Genomic DNA, 20,357 nt, shown 5'->3' on the forward strand with positions numbered 1-20,357 from the left:
GGGGGGAGAGAGAGAGATTGATTCAGTTATCAGTGATGCATGGCTAGAGGCTCCCTGACTCAGTGCTACTTCTTCCTTCATCCAGGCTTGCTTGGAGCAGCCTACCCTCAGATGACTGGAGAGAAGTTCTCTGGCCATCACACCTGTGGGCAATAGGGAAGGAGGGAGAAAGAAAGATCTCAGCCGACATCTGACTCTGGCTGGCCCCTGCTCAGAGACGGGTCTGTGGTTTGGATATAGGAGCCCCTCAGGGATGGATTTTTGTCTTTCAACTCTGGGAAGTTAATCCTTCAGCTTCTGGGGTTGCCCACTTAGCCGTCTCTGCTCCTTCCACAAAGAAAGTGTGAAATGAGGGGCTCTGACCAGACTTAAAGAAGCCCCATAAGTTTTCAAGACCATCCCATCCCTGGCAGCCCCTCTGTCCGTGCATCACTAAGTGAATCCACATCCTCTGGTCTTTTTTGCCTTAATATCCAAATAATACAGACTGAGCATCTATTCCAGGACAATGGGAAGCCCAGAGCCCTCCCCAGTATTTCCCAGGATTCTGCTTGGGGATTTATATTCTCATGGTCATATTCGCCTTCTAATTCTTGCCCTTACGAAATTCTTGATTCTCACTTACCTTTTGTTCCCCTTTCCCCACCCCTGTGCTGGGGCAACTGTACTTCCTCATTCCTCTCTTGTCTGAAATTCAGGCTACAGCCCATTCTCCTTCTCCCAAAGCAACATTAAAACAAAGCTATTGTGCTTAGCAAACTTTCCCAAGGGTCAGGAATAGCTGGCTGGGTGGAACAGGGTGGGAAAAAACTACGTATGGAAAGTCAGACACCACTGCTTCTAGAAACTTCTTGGCCCTTCCCCGAGAAGTAATATTTTTCTCTGGCCATGCCCCTACTTAGTTCCATGTTCCGTCCAGGTGGCTGGGGATCCCTTCTCTGCATCTATCTCCTCTCTTACTGCGTCCCAATCCTGCGTAACTTCAAAATGTCTGTTTATCAGTTCACAAAGCAATTTCGCATCTAACCTTGACATCGCAGTGAGCTCTGAGATCTCCTTTGAACATCTGAAAATTCCTTTGAGGAGTTTCCCTAAGCCCCAGATATTCCACTCTTAGGTACCCAAAGAACCAAAAGAAACTTTGAAATTACAGTGTCTTTCATTTAGGCTGGATCAAATGTTAGGTAGCAGGACCCACCCATCCACGAAGCAGAGGCTGCGGAGTTTTCCTCTTGTCATCACACTTGTTTCCCTGGGTTTTAGCAAAGCTGGAGATGGGGGCTCTGCCTAGCTGGGATACCGCAAGGAGTTCCACAGGTAATAGGGGTTTTTGTGGTTGTCTAGACAGAGTTCACTGTAGGGTGAGCCAGACAAGAGTGCCCAGGAGTGATGCCCTGTGAGATCAAGGTCTTGACCTACCAACTCCTTCTGTGTATAGAGGCTCTTCTGGTGTCGTGAGTCTTAGACTGTGGCTGAGTAGATTAGGGAGAAAAGGAAATTTGTTTGGACTGGAAGGTTCTAGAGAGAGATGCAGTCTTTGACAACATTAGGGAAAGCAGAGCCAGGAGAGGCCAATCTCACACTGCTTGAGTAATTGACACTGCGGTGGTACCACAAGGGTAGACACATTGACTCATGGGATAGAATAGAGAACATAGACATAGACGCTGCATCTTTGAGACTTTGACTGTGACAGAGGCAGTGTGGCTGATTGAGGGGAAAGGAGGAACTCTTCAGTAAATGAAGCTGAAAAAATGTTTATCCATGTGGGAAAAGAGGAAATTTGATCCCTATCTCACACCACATGAAAAGAACGACTCCAGATTGACTTAACTGTCAAAAAGAAAACAAATATTTTAAAGTTTAAACTTTAAATTTAGTAGAAAACATAGGTGAATATCTGTTAGGCTTTAGAGCAGGGAAAGGTTTCTCAACACACAGAATGTGCTAACCTCAGAGAGATTAAAGCAAAGAGCATCAAAAGATACCTTAAAAAAGCTGAAAAGACAAGTTACCATTACTCAGCCATAAGAAGGAATGAAACTGTGCTATTTGCAGAGACGTGGATGGAACTAGAGACTGTCATACAGAGTGAAGTAAGTCAGAAAGAGAAAAACAAATATCGCATATTAATGCACATATGTGGAATCTAGAAAAATGGTACAGATGACCCTATTTGCAAAGCAGAAGTACAGACACAGACGTAGGGGAAAAACACATGGAAGTATGGGGAAAGGGAAGGGGTGGGATGAATTGGGAGATTGGGATTGACATATATACACTACTATATATAAAAGAGATAACTAATGAGAAACTACTATATAGCAGAGGGAACTCTCCTCGGTGCTCTGTGGTGACCTAAATGGGAAGGAAATCCAAAAAGGAGGGGAAATATGTATACGTACAGCTGATTCACTTTGCTGTACAGCAGAAACTAACACAACATTGTAAAGCAACTATACTCCAATAAAAAAATTTTTTAAAAGACAAGTTACCAAAAGATTTGCTTAAAGAATATGTCAAGAAGTTCTGCAAGTCAGTAAGCAAAGCATAAACAACCCAGTGGAAAAATGGGCAAGAGGCGTGAACAGGCATTCAAAGAAGAGGAAGCACATACGGCCTGTAAACAAAGAGATAACCCAACCTCATTAGTGATCAGAGAAATGCAGACATTCAACTGGCAAATGAAAAAGTCTAACCAAATGTTGGTGAGGATGTAGGTCCACACAGCTCTCATTGCTCATGGGTGTGTCAATTGTTACACCCGCTTTGGAAGATCTTCACATGCTCTACGACACAGTGATTCCATTCCTAGTTACATAAACTTCTCACACACATCAAAAAACATTTCATGGCAGCATTGCTCACGGTAGCAGAGATAAGAGAATAGATTAAAGCATGAAGCTTTCACACAATGGGATATTATACAATGTTCCAAATGAATGAACCTCTGTGACACCCAATGTGGATGGAGCTTAGTGACATCATTTTTACTGCAAATGTAAATCCCAAAATACACCTACAACAATTATGCCCTTTTATAACAGTAAAAATGATTTTAAAAAATAACCACTTAGAGATACATCCAAATAAAATGAAATTATATAAAAAGGAAAGCTAGGAAATGATACATTCAGAATTTAGTATTTTGTTTGTATTATGTGGGGGAGGCAGGAGGAAGAGCCGTATGTTGGGTAGTGTGTTTCTGGGAGTTTGTTACATTATTAAACATAATAATGAAACAAATAGGATTATGCATGAAACAACGTTAAGGATGCTTCGTGAAATAAGCATTATGATTAATGCAGTTCAATGCACCTGAAACCCAACTGAGAAAATAAAAGAGAGTGGGACAAACAAGGCATGATTATACTGGAAAAGTCCAGGGATTTGGAATCAGAAGATCCCTGCATGCAACTGTGGGAATGTTATTTAATCACGCGGAGGCTCGATTTGCTGCTCTGAACAGTGGGTGAAAGTACAGAGAGCCCCATCAAGCAGGTTTGTTGCGGGGACTGAACAAGAACGTGTGTGTAAAAAGCATTTCGCACGCACTGTCCAGCTTTGCGTACACTTCCCCTCGCCACTCTAAACTCTTGTGCCCAAGTGGTGATGTCCATCAGAAAATACCTTGTTTTATACCTTAGGTTTTAGAGTCAGCTGAGCCTGGTGGAATACACATGAGCTCTTGGAGCAGATTCTAGGGCTTCCCCGTAGCTGCTCTTCTGTTTCCTGGACACAGAGAAGTCAGGGTGGGCATGTGAGTGACTCATGGAACATCTGATCAGGGGATCTCCAGGCCTCACTGTAAAGCTCCTGCAAACCCTACAGTTCTGTCTTCTTCAGACAGGGGAATATGGAGTTCGCATGCTGGGGTGTCAGAAACAAGACGGAAAGAGACAGGGCTGCAGAGTTGCCTTAAGGAGGGAGACAACCCTGGAGAAAAACTGAGATCTGCAGCAGCTCTTGCCTGGGTGAGAAATAGACATTTGTTGTGTGTATTATACAGTAGGTGCTGACATGGCAGGGTTTGTTTGTTACACAGCAGAGTTTGGCCTAGCCTGACTAATACAGCTTTTTTTCAGAGTGTCTTGAGTTCGAACACCGATTCCATCATTTATAGGCTGTAGGACCTGGAACAAGGCTGAACAAATCCCCTATCGAATCTGATGCTTAGTTCTTTGTCTTTAAGATGGTAACAATATTTAATTGCATGGTTCTTATCAAGATAAAATAAGCTAATGCATTGTCTGGAACACAGCAGGTACTTGTAACTTGTTTCTGTTCTTATTACTGCTACTTGCTAGGCTCTAGGCTAGGCAGGGTAGGAATAGGATAAAGTAGAAGATACATTCTCCCTTCCTTAATGCAAATAGATTTTATTTAGGAAAATAACCCATGCACTGAGGAGAATTTAACAAAATCTTACAGGACATTGTTGAAAGTGCCGAGCACACTGTTAGTGCTGTTACACCGTGGAGGAGGGAGTGCCCTGAGGAGGTCAGGAAGAGGTAGGGAGCCCGACACACCCTGGGTCCTCTGAGAAGCAGGTAGCACATGTGAGCTGCCAAGTCACCAGCTGAAGGTTCTAGCTCGTACGGGATGGTGAGAATCTTAGACTCTGCCTGGTGGATATGATTCAAGGATTCACAAGGACTGCCCAGATGCGGACCCAAAAAAATGAGTGGCCAGGAACCCTGGGTGTGACTAACCCAGAGGGAGGGGGTGAATCTAAGGACTTACAAAACTCTTCCAGCTCTAAGAGGCTAAACCCTAAACCAGAGCAATAGAGAAGCCAGAGATCTTTGTGGCCCTTTGCTGAGTTGAGAAAAGCTTTCCTTCGGAGCCTGGAGGGCATGTGTAGGGTAGAAGGGGCGAGAAAGGAGCCAGGGTGAGCTGCTAGGTCATTAGGGATCCGGTTCCTGTTTTCATTAAGGTTTCTGATGGGTAAAGCTCCGAAGCTTGGACCAGGGCCAGGTGGCAGGGCTGAGCAGGGGTTGCTGGGTTGACGTTCAGAAGTTGAGATGCTGTCAGTGCCTTTACTGGTGATGGTAATTGCACACTTGTTAAGTATGCATTACCGCATGGGAGGAGAAGGGCAGATTTCCCTCACCTCGGGCAAAGGAAACAGAAAGCAGATTCTAGTCACATGGATTTGGCCCGAGGCTCAGCGACAGAGCATTTGCAACTTTGGGGCATTGAACCTTGGCTTTCAGATCTAGAACAACTCGATCAGGTGTCATCTGCCCACATCTCAGTCATCAGAGTAATTTTCTTTATGGTCACAACTCTTCCAAAACCAGAGACGGTTCCCAAGCGACGGTCCTGCAGACGAGCTTCTTAAAGGGGCGGGTCATGGCTCCGGCAAGTACGTTAACTTCCCTTGAGTCTCAGTTTCATCATCTTTAAACTAGGACGATGTTGCTGCTTTCCCAGGATACTGTGGGGCTCCAGGGAGGTTACCACAGAAGGAAGTCTCCAGCTCAGAGCCTAGAGCATGGCAGTAGGTCTTCAAGACAAATGGAATCTGAAATCGGAACTCGCAGGAAGGGGGCAGGACTTTGCCTTGTCTTCTAGAAACTTTTTACATTCGGGGCCGTCCCCTGCTAAGCCAAACAGAGAATAAATACAGTGAACTTCTGGGCTTTCCGGAGTTTCCCTCTCTGAAATGGGAATGACTAGGACTGCCTCCCTCCCAGCCCTCAAGGATGAGAGAGACTTCAGTGAAATGCTGGAGGTGAAAGCCTTTGAGAACCGCATTCCGGAGTTATCGGAGCATCTTTTGCCTCAGGCCCTTGAAACCTGTGAAAAGCATCACCAGTCTCATCGCAGAAAAATTGCCCAGGAGAGATCTCCTCATTCCCAGTACCTGATGGGAATCTGGCGTTCATCCTCACATTCCCCTGTGATCACAGAGTCTGGCTGGTCCAGAGACCACAGAGGGCATCTTTCTGCTGGTTTACCTGCAGGGCAGCCTGCGGCACAAGGCGAAAGTACCGGAGTATCTTGCTCGTCTCCTCCCCTCTGCTGGGGCCCAGGCACTGGTTCGCAAGTATAGTCCTCAGCACCCCTTTGGCATGCTTGCTCTGTTTGCCAAGCTAACTTTTATTTCATTCTACTTCCTACTGCAGATCCACTACGAGAATTTTGCCTACTCTTTTTTGTTTTTGTTTTTGTTTTGTTTTGTTTATTGTGGTACGCGGGCCTCTCACTGTTGTGGCCTCTCCCGTTGTGGAGCACAGGCTCCGGACGCGCAGGCTCAGCGGCCATGGCTCACGGGCCCAGCCGCTCCGCGGCATGTGGGATCTTCCCGGACCGGGGCACGAACCCGCGTCCCCTGCATCGGCAGGCTGACTCCCAACCACTGCGCCACCAGGGAAGCCCTTGCCCACTCTTGATGTCCTTGTGACTTGTATGTTTTGTGGACGCAGCATGTCCAAGGGACTATGGGTACAGGGGAGTCAGGAGAAGCCAGTGAAAGCAGGAAGGGACCACTATTCACGTCCTCACTGAGAGGTGAGGCAGACACGATGAGCAGGGCAGCCAGGGCAGACGACTGAAGCATCCTGGTTCTGGCTTTTGAGATGTAGTGTGAGGTGGAAAGAACTGGGTTTTAGGGCTAATTGGATCTGGTTCTGTCACTTCCTGTCTGACCCTGGGCAAGCAACTTCCCTCTAAGAGCCTTGGTTTTCTCAGCTATAAATCTGAGATAATAATTCCCACTGGATCGTAATAGACACTCAATACATGGTCATTGTTAGAATCGTTCAACTTGCTACTATAAATTCAACGAGTAGCTGTTGAACATGTGCTCTTCATTCCTTCATCTGTTCAAATATCCATTCATTCATAAAATATTTGTGAGCTCAGGGTGGTGTCGGGTTCAATGGAAGATCCTGCCAAGAAAGAGAAAGCTTGGATCTCTGAGGCCAAGAAACACGGACTTGAGTTGAAAGCAATGAACAAGAAGTGTTGAATTATAAAATGGAAACGTCACACCTTCTTGACTGTGTTGTGAGCGTTTAGTGGGCTAAGCCTCCAAGCTCAGCCTCTGGTCCAAGGCAGACTCACCAAAGTGTAGCCAGACGGGAGATGTATCTTACCTGGGTACAGCCTACCAAGAGGCTACGGAGCATGAGCTTTAGTGCCCACACTTACGTGGGCTTCTTCCAAGGCTCCGTAATTTTATTTTTCTTTCCTAGAGAGGACTCCCCAGACTACACAAGCTTCAAGGCAGATGAATGTTGGCTTATCCTTCATGAGGGATTGGTTTTTTTTTTTTAGTTTTGGCCACACCACCTGGCATGTGGGATCTTAGTTCCCCGACCAGAGAGTGAACCCACGCCCCCTGCACTGGAAGTGCGGAGTCTTAATCACTGGACCGCCAGGGAAGTCTGGATTGGGTTTTAACATCAGATGATAAAATAGAAATCTACAAGTGCACGCCTCACATCTCGTGCTCTCTGAGTGTCAGGAGCGTGTAGGAGAGGTAAAGAATCAGGATACCACGGATCTGAAAGGAAGGTACTGATCAAGGAAGGCTTAACAGGGGAGCAAGGATTTGAAAATTAGAAGCTGGGTGGACTGAGAGAAAAAATGCACGGGGCAGGTGGTGGTGAGGGATATGAGGGTGGGGAAGTATACTTTAAGCAAAATACTCATACAATTTTCACTTTGCACAAGAATAATGAATAATGTATAATTGGGGAATGGGTGTTTGGAGACATATCCATCTGGGTTCTTCTACTCACTTGAGTACCATGACTTTGGACAGGTCGAGTAGCACCTCAGAATTTCAGTTTCATTTGTAAATGATAACAGTAACACCTATTGCACAAAATTAGGGGGATGGTTTTGTGAAAGTGCCTTGTAAAGAGCTCTGCTTATCAATATTGGTTCCAATTCAGTTTCCTCATACTGCAGAAAGGATTTTCTTGTTCACTAGCACAGTAATAGTGAAAAGCACCCCAAGAGGAAAACAAACAAACCCAGAACTCCTAGTGAAAGCTCCAGCTTATCACATGAGCTTCAGCAATCCCTTCACTTCTCTAGACCCCAGTTTCATCACGTAAAGCTTTGCCCTTGGTGCAGTTTTTAAACACCAGTGAACTAACGTTTTGATCACTGACCTTTCAATTCCTTGGGAGGAAATAAATGAAAAGGTTCCAATTCCCTCTCCTCATTCTGACCTTTACTACAATATGGAAAGGAGAGTTTCCTCAGACTTTTGAAAAGCAGGGAAGAACACTGAGGGCCACAGCCCCACATGGGCTGGGCTGTAAAGAGGACAGTGACAGAAGATGTCACAGGGGTGGCCCAGAAGTGTACTTTCCTTTCATGAAGTACAGTGTCCGCTAGCTTTTACCAGAGTTTGCTTCAGTCTCATAATGGACCTGCAGGCTTAAGGTTAAGGTTTACACTCTCCAGAGGAGGAAAATGGGGCTCAGAATAATCGAGTAACTTCTCAAGGGTCCCACCTCTAGGAAATGGAGGAGCTGAACTTCAATCCCCGGCCTGCTTTCTTGGGGTCCACAGCTGCTTTCCAGGAGGACTGCATCTATGATCGACGGGAAGTCGAGAGACCTGGTCCACGTGAGACTGCTTGTGGGTGAGCCCGTCGCAAACTCCAGCACATGGTGAAATTGCTAGTCGTTATCTTTACGCCAGGGAGAACATTTCCACCCTTGCTGTCACAAGGACGGAGTTGGCTTCAATGTCTCATGGTTTTTGCCACCCTTGCACGTCTAGGTAACAGCATCAGAAATAAGAGGCTCTATCTTCCGTATACGTTGTGGCTGTTTCTGTTAACCCGTCTCTTTAAGGGTCTAATGAATGAGGCCACCATGGCACCTGCGTGTCACAGAACACACCTGGGCTTACATCTCCATAACGCCAAGGACTGGTTTCAAAAGCCGAGACAACAGTCAATTTTGGAGGCTTTTCCGCCTGTGGTGTTCGATAGCCTCCAGACGGTGACTGAGGAACCGACGGGACCACCTTCTGAGCGTCATACTGCGAGCGATGACACAGATGGGAGGACACTCCCCAGACCCCGACTCGCCGCCCTTCAGGCAGCATCTTCTGCTCACACTGGTTGGTTCACCATGGGATGAGTAATAAGCCCGCCCTTCCGGCCAATCCCAGAGAAAAAGTAACATGCTCAAACACCCTATTATTACCAATGATAATAAGAGGACTCATGAGCAAGAATTGCTTTTATTAAATAAATCAGGAAAGTGCACTTTACAACATGTTCCCAGGGCACGTCAAGAGGCTCTTAAGAGCTGGGACGCTGTTGCAGCTTGCACTGGTCTCCCTCAGGAGGGAGGTCCTCTCCAATTACTTGTCTCTCCACGGCAGGTCAGGACTCATCTTAAATATACACTAGCATAAATGGACTTTCTGTTTATCAACTACGTTATAGGTGTGTGTCTCCCTCCTACAAACCTGCCTTTTTAATAGGCGCATTTTGGGAATGGTACCATAATTGTAGCCATTTAAAGACCAAGATATTTAACCTTCATCTCTGGCTATTCTTCTCAATTTTGGAATTAATAGGGAAATCTTAGTTTCCTCAGCCCTACAACCTTCTCCAGGGTTAAGTGCAGCGCTCTGAACATACCAAAGTCACAATAAAAGTGCCCAATCAATGTTTTTTGAAAGAATGGATCAGGGCAGAGTTCTCATAGGTGATCTCCATCACCCCCTTGCTTCCCAGGGGCTGAAGCTATCCTTAAAGGGTAGCAGTAATAATGCAGAAGGACACATAGCTTGAGAGCAAAATATGTCCGCCTTTGAAGTGCAGTATTTGGTTGAACGATACACACTCTTTGGTGTCCTAAGTGTATTTAACTCCTGGAATAGATTGTATTTTTTATACCTCCTCGCTCTATTCCTCAAAATTATTTTCCATAATCATCATGTAATAATCATGATTTTCTTGGTTTGTTCCTTAGTTTTAAAATAACAATGAAAAAGGTAGACAATAACATTAAAGACATTATCCAAATTTAGTAAAATGCTTCATGCACGAACCAAAATGAACCACTGACAAACAAAACATTACACTTTGCAGTTCACCCACTGTCCCACTGTTTTAGATTCTAAACACAAATAAAGTCCTCACATAAAACGGCAGAATTGAAGGAACCCAAATTCTGTTTCTTTGCCTTTACAATCTCTGTGCTGTGATTGTCCCCAGTCCGTGTTTTTCTAACACCACCGAGCAATTCTCTGACTCACTGACCAGGTGTCCCCCAAATTTAACCCAGTTCAACACTATCTACAAGGATGCAGCATCAGATCCCATAGATTAAGGGCTCAGCCCCGCAAGACCCTCCCCCAACCCAGAATCCAGTGGAACATCCAGGTTGTTACCTGTGCTTCCCACTAACTGGCTATAAATCAGAGGTTCCTATGACCCCCTTCTTGGGATCAATTGATTTGCTAGAGCTACCCACAGAACTTGGGAAACAGTTTACTTACTAAATTCCTGGATTACTACAAAAGATATTAAAGGATACGGATGAACAGCCAGATAAAGAGATGATGTATGTGGGTGAGGTCCCGAACACAGGAACTTCTGTCCCAGTGGAGTCTGGGACGTGCCACCTTCCGGGGACATGGATACATTCTGGTTCTCCACCTTGGAAGCTCTTGGAACCTCCTCCTTTTGGGTTTTTATGGAGGCTTCATTCCCCGGGCGGGATTGATTAAACCATTGGCCCTCTCTCCCCATGGCTTTCCCAAAGTCACCTCATTATCATAAACCTAGTTGTGATGGAAAGGGACTCGTTATGAATAACAAGACACCCATTTCGCTTTCAGGGCTCTGAAGCTATTTCAGGAACTGAGGACAAAGACCAAATACTATAACAAAAGATGCTCCCATTGCCCTTATCGCTCAAGAAATTCCAATGGTTGGGGAGCTGTGAGCCTGGAACCGCGAATGGAGATCAACATACGCATTTACTATAAGTTACAACATCACACCATTGATTTCAGATCAACTGTTTTCATGCAGGGAGATATGATAGCACAGGAGCTGAAGGTGGGGTCTGTGTCTGGAAGAGAGGACCAGTGATGGGGAACCACCCTGCCGTCAGGAAGACACTCTGGGGGCAGAGGCCCTTCTCTGAGTCCATCTGGGTAGGGAGGTGGGGGGCTATGGGACTATAGAACTGGTTGGTTCTCCAAATTAACTGCCATATGAAATGCAATGCTTAGTAAAAATGATGAAGCTGTGTTAATTTGAAGCGTGTGTGTGTGTGTGTGTGTGTGTGTGTGCGTGTGTGTGTAGTTAAACTCAGTAATCAGAGCAACTATTTAGAACTTAGACCAAATATAAGATTTGTGTTGAAGGGGCAGGGAGCATTTTATCACTGACTTTGTTTAGACCTGAAGCCATAAGAAAAGGGGGACCGACTTCAATTAATCACAAAAATAAATGAATTTTATGAAAAGTATCAGTCTGATAAGTTGTTTGTGTATTATAAATGCAAAAAAAAAAAGAAAAAGGAGAGAAAAAAAATCTTTAAATGGATCTCCTGTGTTGGGATCAGGGCAGTGGTTGCTCCGTTAATTAAAAAAAACTCTCTGCAGGGCTTCCCTGGTGGCACAGTGGTTGAGAGTCCGCCTGCCGATGCAGGGGACGCGGGTTCGTGCCCCGGTCCGGGAAGATCCCACATGCCGCGGAGCGGCTGGGCCCGTGAGCCATGGCCGCTGAGCCTGCGCGTCCGGAGACTGTGCTCCACAACGGGAGAGGCCACAACAGTGAGAGGCCCACGTACTGCAAAAAAGAAAAAAATTCTCTGCAAGAAAGTGCCCCCCTATCATCCCTTGTCTCAGTGGAGCAGTGATCCCTGGGGAATCTCAGGGATGGGCATGCCTCTCCCTGCCCGGGATCTCATACCTGCATCGCACAGGGCTGAGGTGGTGATAAACAGAAAGAGCTGCTAATCAAACCTGCTGAGATTTTAGGGGATGATTCACTGAGTTTGGGGGGTCCTTCCTAGCGTGGTGTTACCCCAAAGAAATAGGAGTCAGTTTGCTTCCCCTTCCTGTAGACTGTCACACACCTGAGGGAACTACTGTCCCTGGCAGAAGGTGACAGCGTGAGAGCTAATAGCCACAGATGCCGGGGGGGAGCCCACCGTGCAGTGACCCTGCAGGGGCTGCCCAGCAGGAACTGGCTACATCCCAAATTATGACGTTAAGTAAGATGTCCGTGGTCTTGTCTTCAACGAGAACTTTCCCAGACGTTATCTTGGGTCAGTCTTCCAAAATCCGGAAGGTGGATACCACGCCCCCTCAGCCCTGTTTCATAGCTTAGAAACTCAGATCCAGAGAGAATCATCCAATCTCCCCAGATCATAGAGCAGAGGCTTGAACCCTGTGCTTTTTTTTTTTTATTGGGGTATAGTTGCTTTACAATGCGTTAGTTTCTGCTGTACAATGAAGTGAATCTGCTATGTGTACACATATATCCCCTCCCTCTTGGACCTCCTTCCCACACACACTCCCACCGCCGCTGAGCTCCCTGTGCTATACAGCAGGTCCCAACTAGCTATGTGTTTTACACACGGTAGTGTATATATTTCAGTCTTAATCTCCCAATTCATCCCTCCATCCCCGCCCCTGGCGTCCACGCGCCCGTTCTCTACATCTGTGTCTCAACTTCTGCTCTGCAAATTGGTTCATCTGTATCATTTTTCTAGGTTCCCCATATATGCGTTAATATATGATATTTGTTTTTCTCTTTCTGACTTACTTCACTCTGTATGACAGACTCTAGATCCATCCACGTCTCTACAAACGACCCAATTTCGTTCCTTTTTATGGCTGTGTAACATTCCACTGTATATATAGACCACATCTTCTTTACCCATTCCTCTGAAGCCGTCATTTTTCTGAGTGGCTCTTGAGCAGGGCTGGCAAAGGAGAAACCCCGAAACGTGCACTGAATATTCTGATGTCACACAGCTTTTAAAGATGTAACTTCAGATGCTGGGCTGAAAAACAAAGGCCCCCTTTTCTTTTTTAAATTTTAAACAATTGAGCTATTACTTCGTGGAGCGAAGGACACAAGTCACAGGTGGACAGCAGGCAACTGCAAGCACTTCACCCCGACCCAGATCCAGACAGACACCCACGGCCAGCAGGCTCCCCCCCACCCCCTCCCAGCAGTGCCCACCTCTGCAGCGGCAACCACCGACCCTGGTTCCATCGCGGGAGGTCCATTTAAAGACTTTTTTTCCTCCTCTTTCTTTTTTTTGCATTTATGACACACAAACAACTTACCAGTCTGATATTTTTCATAAAATTCATTTATTTGTGTGTTGAACTGAGTGAAAGCGACACACTCCATCTCAGAAACTTTGTCCTTGTGATTCCCACCGGTGAAATGAGCTTTCCCCAGAAAACTGCCCTGCTTTGCTGCCTCACCTCCACGTGCACCAAAAATACCGTCTCAGCAAAACCCCCTCTGAGCAGACGAGTTAAAATTGCAGCCCGGACCCTGGCATTCCATGCTCTCGCCCTGATTTATTTCAGGCCACAGTGCTTCCTGGTACCTGACACAGCCCAGGCTTTCCTTGTTCATTTATTCTCCATCTCCCACTAGAATGTTAGCTCCTTGAAAACAAGGCTGTTGGGCTGTTCTGTTTACTGCTTTACTTCTGTTCCTATAACACCAGTAACATCTGGCGCTCAGTCTCTGCTCAGTAAATATTTGTTTTAAGAAACGAATATCATGAATGAGGAAGAGAAAATTCTCATACAAGTAAGGCAAAAATTAATTACTCCATATATACACCATTATTTTTGTCATTATACATTATAAAGAAAGAAAAAGAAACGAGTATCTGTAGAGCCACCCCAAACACTCAAGCAAATGACTCAACACTCAGTGTGAACCTTCACTTCTAATTTGGGAAATTAAAAATATAAGCACATACGTTTTATTGGGAATTACAAGCTCATGCTTCAATGCGTTACCCTGCCTTACACACGTGAAGAAGGAAACTAAAGGGAAAATCAAGATCTTCAGAATCAGGAGGAATCCTGGCTCTGCCATCTCCTAGCTATTTGAACTTGGGCAAGTTAGTTTATGTCTATGTGCTTTCTTTCTCTCCTCTTCTGAAAAATGAGAATAGTAATGTCTAATTTGGATTATGATACTAAGTGAAAGACAGAGAAAGACAAATATCATATGATATCGCTTATATATATAAGCGATATCATATGATATCGCTTATACGTGGAATCTAAAAAAAAGATACAAATGAACTTATTTACAAAACAGAAATAGACCCACAGACATAGAAAACAAACTTATGGTTACCAAAGGGGAAATCAGGCAGGGTGGGGGGGGATAAACTAAGAGGCTGCGATTAACAGATACACCCTACTGTGTATTATAAGATGGATAACCAGCAAGGACCTATCATATAGCACAGGGAACTATATACTCAATATTTTGTAAGAACCTGTAAAGGAAAAGAATCTGAAAAAGAATATAAGTATATACACATATGTATGTATAACTGAATCACTTGCTGTACACATGAAACTAACAAGATATTGTAAATCAACTATACGTCAATAAAATAAAGTAAAAAGTAATGCCTATTTCATAGTCTCCTTATCAGCATCATATAAAGCACTGTTTAACAAATACAAGCTATATCTGTTACATTGTTCTCAGAGTCGACATTGAACATGACATAGTTCAAACCTGAGCAAGGAAGCTGGTGCGAACCTGGTCCCTGCACCTGAAGCTATAAAGAAGTGCCTTGTAAGTGAGTCATTATATTTCTTAAAGCTCCTTAAACCCTCGCTCATTCTCTCTGATTCCAGTCCACATCAGGGGGTCAAGATGAGAGTTCTATATAACCTAATGCCTTTAAGATATACCTGCCAACGGAAATTTCCCACAGAAATGAGGGACATCAAGAACACACAGTCCTGGGGACTTTTCTGGTGGCACAATGGTTAAGAATCCACCTGCCAATGCAGGGTACATGGGTTCGATCCCTGGTCTGGGAAGATCCCATATGCCACGGAACAACAAAGCCCGTGAGCCACAACTACTGAGCCTGCACGCCACAACTACTGAAGCCCATGTTCCTAGAGCCCGTGCTCTGCAACAAGAGAAGCCACCTCAATGAGAAGCCCACGCACCGCAACGAAGAGTAGCCCCCACCCGCTGCAACTAGAGAAAAGCCCGTGTGCAGCAACGAAGATCCAACGCAGCCAAAATAAAAAAGTAATTAAATAAAAATTTAAAAAGACAACCTTAAAAAAAGTCCTTTTGAGGACCTTAAAAATAGTCCGGTCGGGCTTCCCTGGTGGCGCAGTGGTTGAGAGTCCGCCTGCCGATGCAGGGGACACGGGTTCGTGCCCCGGTCTGGGAAGATCCCACATGCCGCGGAACAGCTGGGTCCATGAGCCATAGCCACTGAGCCTGCGCGTCCGGAGCCTGTGCTCCGCAACGGGAGAGGCCACAACAGTGAGAGGCCCGCGTACTGCAAAAAAAAAAAAAAAAAGTCCAGTCATAGTCCTTGAAGATTCCCTCCAGATTGATCTTCTGGCTGTGTGACGAGTTACTGGTCTTAACTTTGCAAGGAGGCTCTTTTACTCCCATAGATTCAGAGTCTGTGTGTTGAGCAGCGTGATTGGATGGCCTGTGAGGTCTTTTTCTTTCAAGACACTTAAGAGTTGGAATAAGAAGGAACAGGACAGCTGGAGGCCTAAAACTTCCCCTATAGCCTCATTGCTTACCGTGGCTTTCTTCTCTTTCACTCTGCAGGTGTGCCTGGGAGGTTTTCAGTCATTTACACCTTAGTAAGAATGAGTTTTGTAGCTGCTTTCATTAGAGCAAGTGAGATGAGGGAAGAGGGAGAAATAAGGATGAGAAGTAACTGAGGAAAATAGGCCAGCCATGAGGGGAAAGACTGTGGAAAGAGGGGGCTCTAGAGCTAGAATGAAGCCAGCCTTGTTTCCTGTGGGTCTAGTTCTGAGCCTAAGGGTAGAAGTCTCAGCTCTGACACGCAGCCCCCTCTGTGACCTGTCTGTAATTTTTACTTCATGGTTGCTCAGAAGAGATTGCTGTCCACCACCTTCAACTTATTGATACTGTTGCCAAGCCTGCAAGCTAAAGAAACTGTACATTAATTGAGGCCATGTGTAAACAAACAAACAAAACAAAGGAAAAAGGGAGGCTTCTGATGGAAGTTTTGGAGTTGATGACGGCTGCTGAAATGATTTTCCTTAGAAGCAATTAGATTTCTGTGGAACCTATTCGATTTCAGTGCAAAGAAGGTTTTTCTTTTTTCTTCTGTAGCTTATAACAATGACCGCCTGGTATACCCAGTGCAGTTGGATTCAATGGAGTAGATACTTTGCCTGGTAATTAATGATTTTATTCAAGAAATATGTGCCGGGAGCTTGCTATGTGTTAAACACAGGACAGGAGGCGCCTCTGGTGGGTTAGACAGACAAGGTCCCCACTCTCCTGGCATTCACATTCCTGAGGGTTGGGGGAGACCGGCAGCAAACAAGTAAAAATAAATAAGAAAATTTTAGGTAGTGGTAAGTTCCATGAAGAAAGTAAAGTGCACTGTGAGGGAGATGGCTGGCGTGTGCTGAGGGTGTGTGATAGGTCATACAGGAAAATCCCGTCCAGGACGTGACATTTGAGCCCAGACCTGAATTATGAGAAAGGTGCAGACCCGTGTGCACCGGGGAAATGGCTCGTACAAAGGCCCTGAGGTAGGCATGAGCTTGGCTGGTGTCATTAATGACTGAAAGGTCAGTGAACTTTGAATCTGGAAAGGAAGGTGGGAAGAAGCAGGGGACCAGCCAGAGAGATGGGCCAAATCATTAAGACCTTGTCGGCCGTGGTAAGACAACGAGGTGACAGTGGCGAATTTCATGCAGAAGCATGAATTATGTGAAGTTATGGTTTCACTGAAAATGTCCCAATCTTGCACCGTGATGGGAAAGAAAATATGCTCCCGTTTCCTGTCTCCTTTGTTTTGAAGATGCTTGCTAAATGTCTGTTAAATGAGTGAACACACCGTGTTCTAGAGCCCATGAGCCACAACTACTGAGCCCATGTGCCACAACTACTGAAGCCCGCGCGCCTAGAGCCCGTGCTCTGCAACGAAGAGTAGCCCCCGCTCGCTGCAACTAGAGAAAGCCCGCGCGCAGCCACGAAGACCCAACACAGCCAAAAATAAATAAATAAATTTAAGAAAATGAATGAACACGTAAATGAATGAAGGAACAAAGCACACGAGTGAGCAAGGTTAACAGCAGGAAGGACATTGACCTCCAGCTAGAGTTAGAAGGGGCTGCTGTGCCGCTTGCTGGCTGTGTGGCCTTGACAACTCCTGTAACTGCTCTGAATCTCCATTTCTTCATCTGGAAAATGGGGTAATACCTCCCTGAAATGCCCCATCAGGATTGGTGACGGTCAAACCAGGAATGTATCTACAGATCTACAGAGTGTTGAGGACGAGGAGTTCTTGGTTGGGTTAAAGCCACAGACGCATCTCTCTTTTTTTTTTTTTTCTTTTTTTTCGCGGTACGCAGGCCTCTCACTGTTGTGGCCTCTCCCATTGCGGAGCACAGGCTCCGGACGTGCAGGCTCAGCGGCCATGGCTCACGGGCCCAGCCGCTCCGCGGCACGTGGGATCTTCCCGGACCGGGGCACGAACCCGCGTCCCCTGCATCGGCAGGCGGACTCAACCACTGCGCCACCAGGGAAGCCCCAACACAGACGCATCTCTTGATTTTAACTTCAAAGCTATGATAAACTCTACTGTCCTAGAGTTTTGTTTGGAGTCGATTTTACTTTTCAGCCTGTTTTCTTGTCCATTGGGTGGTTTGCTTCCTTCTGTGTAAAGTAGCTCTGCTTTTATTTATCCTTAGAGCCTCAAGAGAGAACCCCCGGCTCCTGTACGCAGTAAAAACCCGTTGTCCTTGCCTTGGCACCGAACAGCTGACAAAATGCTGTCAGAGATGTTATCTTATTTGAAGCTGGCAACTCCAAGGAAGCAGGTCTGGTTTGCTCTCCTGGCTAGAACTCCACATGAGATTCACATCTGTTCTCAACTGTGTCTTTCCAGGCTAAAAAGCCCTCTAGGTTTGGGTTTGTCTTCCCAGGGAAGTGCTTCCTAGCTAGGGTGATGGGTGTATATTTCCCAGGAAAGAAATTCGAATTCCCGCTGTATTTAGTAATTTGTCAAGCAGCACTTTTCTCTAATCCAGATCCCTCTGGCTGTGATTACAGCTGTGTCCTCTCGCTCTGTCTTCAGATGCCCTCTGGAGCAGCATGGTCCTCTGGCACCAAGATGGTTGTATCGACTTACCGTGGCAGATTGTCAGATTAGGAAGGAGCCTTGGAGATCAGCAGCTCCATCTTGTTTTACGGGTGGGGACCCCGAGGCTTGCCAAGACACAGCCACTGAGCAGCAGACACAGTTAGGGCTGGCCTCCTGGGGCCCGATAGGATGTTCATGGCACCGGTGTACACGGTAAGTACACCAGTTACTCCCAAGCCTCTAGGATCAGTAGCTAAGGACATGGCAAACTTTCAATGCCAATAGCATAGTGTAAATCGGAACTGCTTTGCTGGGGAACTGGAGATGATCCTTCCAGATTCCTGCTGATGGGGGAGCTTCAGAATGAGGCAACAGAGAGAGGAAGCCAAGGGAAGCATGAGCTATTGACTGGCAACGCTGGGGCTGAGCAGCTCGCTTCCCAGGGATGTGGTGTGGTCCAGCGGGAAAGGCAATCTCCGGTGTCAGGCAGATCCGATTCCTAGCTCTATTCTCTCACCGACAAACTGTAAGGCCCTATCTGAGTCTCAGTGTTCCCCTCTGTGAAATAGGCATAGCTATCATGGAACATTTTGGAATTAGATACACTTCTACACCGTGCCTGGGCTCCACTCTCCTCTATAACTTGGGTTGTGTCTCTCCAGCTTCCATCCAGGGTTGGGATTTGGAGTAGTTGGGCTCAGAAGACCATGAGAGAAAAAAAAAAAAGGAATCTTAGCATCTTACTCATCAAATAGCTCTCACAAACCAGACTTTGCTGAGCTATTTCCAATGAATCAGACACCCTCCAATTACATTACCCTTGAAATCCAGAAAGGTATGAAAATCAGAGAACATGCTGGGGGCAAAATACTTTTTGAGTTCTGCCAACTCAAGCTCTTGCAGAAAGTAAATCCGTGAGAGACGCTTCACTGAACCTGGAGCCCGACCGGCAGCCTGGCAGCCCGTCTGGCCTCCCCGCCCACCGTAGGAGCCGGCTGGCCAGCGGGCAGCAGCAGGAGAGCCCAGGGCTGCCTCTGCCACCGCCTCCCAGGGCTCACACCCACGGCTGCCGGAGCCAAGGCGTGCAACGGGAGATGGGGATACCCTGCACAAGAGAGTTTACTGCTTAGTTCTTTTTAGTGCACACGTGCCCAGTGCTCTAGCTTCCAACAGTTTACTTGTCAATTGAGACGCACTTGTGTCCCTGATCAGGGGATACAGGATACTAAAGCCTTGGAATATTAAGAATCTTTTGTTTTCTCCTGGTGGAGGTAGGCGGTGGACCTACCTTCAGCTGCTTTAAGGTCGTATTTAAATGAATCTGCACTCCCTGAGCACACATTCATCGTGCGAGGGATGGGATGAGGATGGTTAGTGGACTAGAGGCTGGTGCTGAGGGCAGAGGGAACAACTTACCCCGTGGTGGAGTGAGATGCCCATCGTCTGACTTCGGGTTGACCAGTTGGCTTACTTGTGCCTTGGACCCTTGGTGTGAACAGGAAGGATTTTGGGGAGAGGACGCCCCTCCTGCACTGGGGCTATTGGTCTTGGTTGCTATCCATTGCAGCTCCCCCGACCTTCCCTCACCCATGAATGAGCATATGGGATGAGAGACGTACATTTTCCCCTAAGATGGTCTCTAACCCACCCTACGGGGATACAGATCTTTGCGAAATGACTTAGAATCTGCTTTTCTTGACACCTTTAGTCCTTCATCGCTTTGTATTTTGAACCAGGGGACACTGAACCCAGTAGGTTCCTCAACACTCAGGTGGCCCCGTTCATGCTTATGATAGATAAACTCACATAAACAGTGCAGCGGGAAAGAGGGAGACGGGGAGAGAGAATGTCTTCGGGGATATTTAGAGAAAGCAGCCACCCTTCATGGGCGTTGAATTCACAGGGGAAGCAGCCCCATCTCCCCAGAACCAGCTCTGGGGTGTGTCCTGCCTGAGGACTCTGTCAAGGTTTTTGATTTTGCTCTAACAAAAGCAGCGCCTTCTTCTTAAGGTTGGAGCAAAGGCTGTTTCA

This window comes from Phocoena sinus, chromosome 10 (genome assembly GCF_008692025.1).
Source record: "Phocoena sinus isolate mPhoSin1 chromosome 10, mPhoSin1.pri, whole genome shotgun sequence".
NCBI lineage: Eukaryota > Metazoa > Chordata > Mammalia > Artiodactyla > Phocoenidae > Phocoena > Phocoena sinus.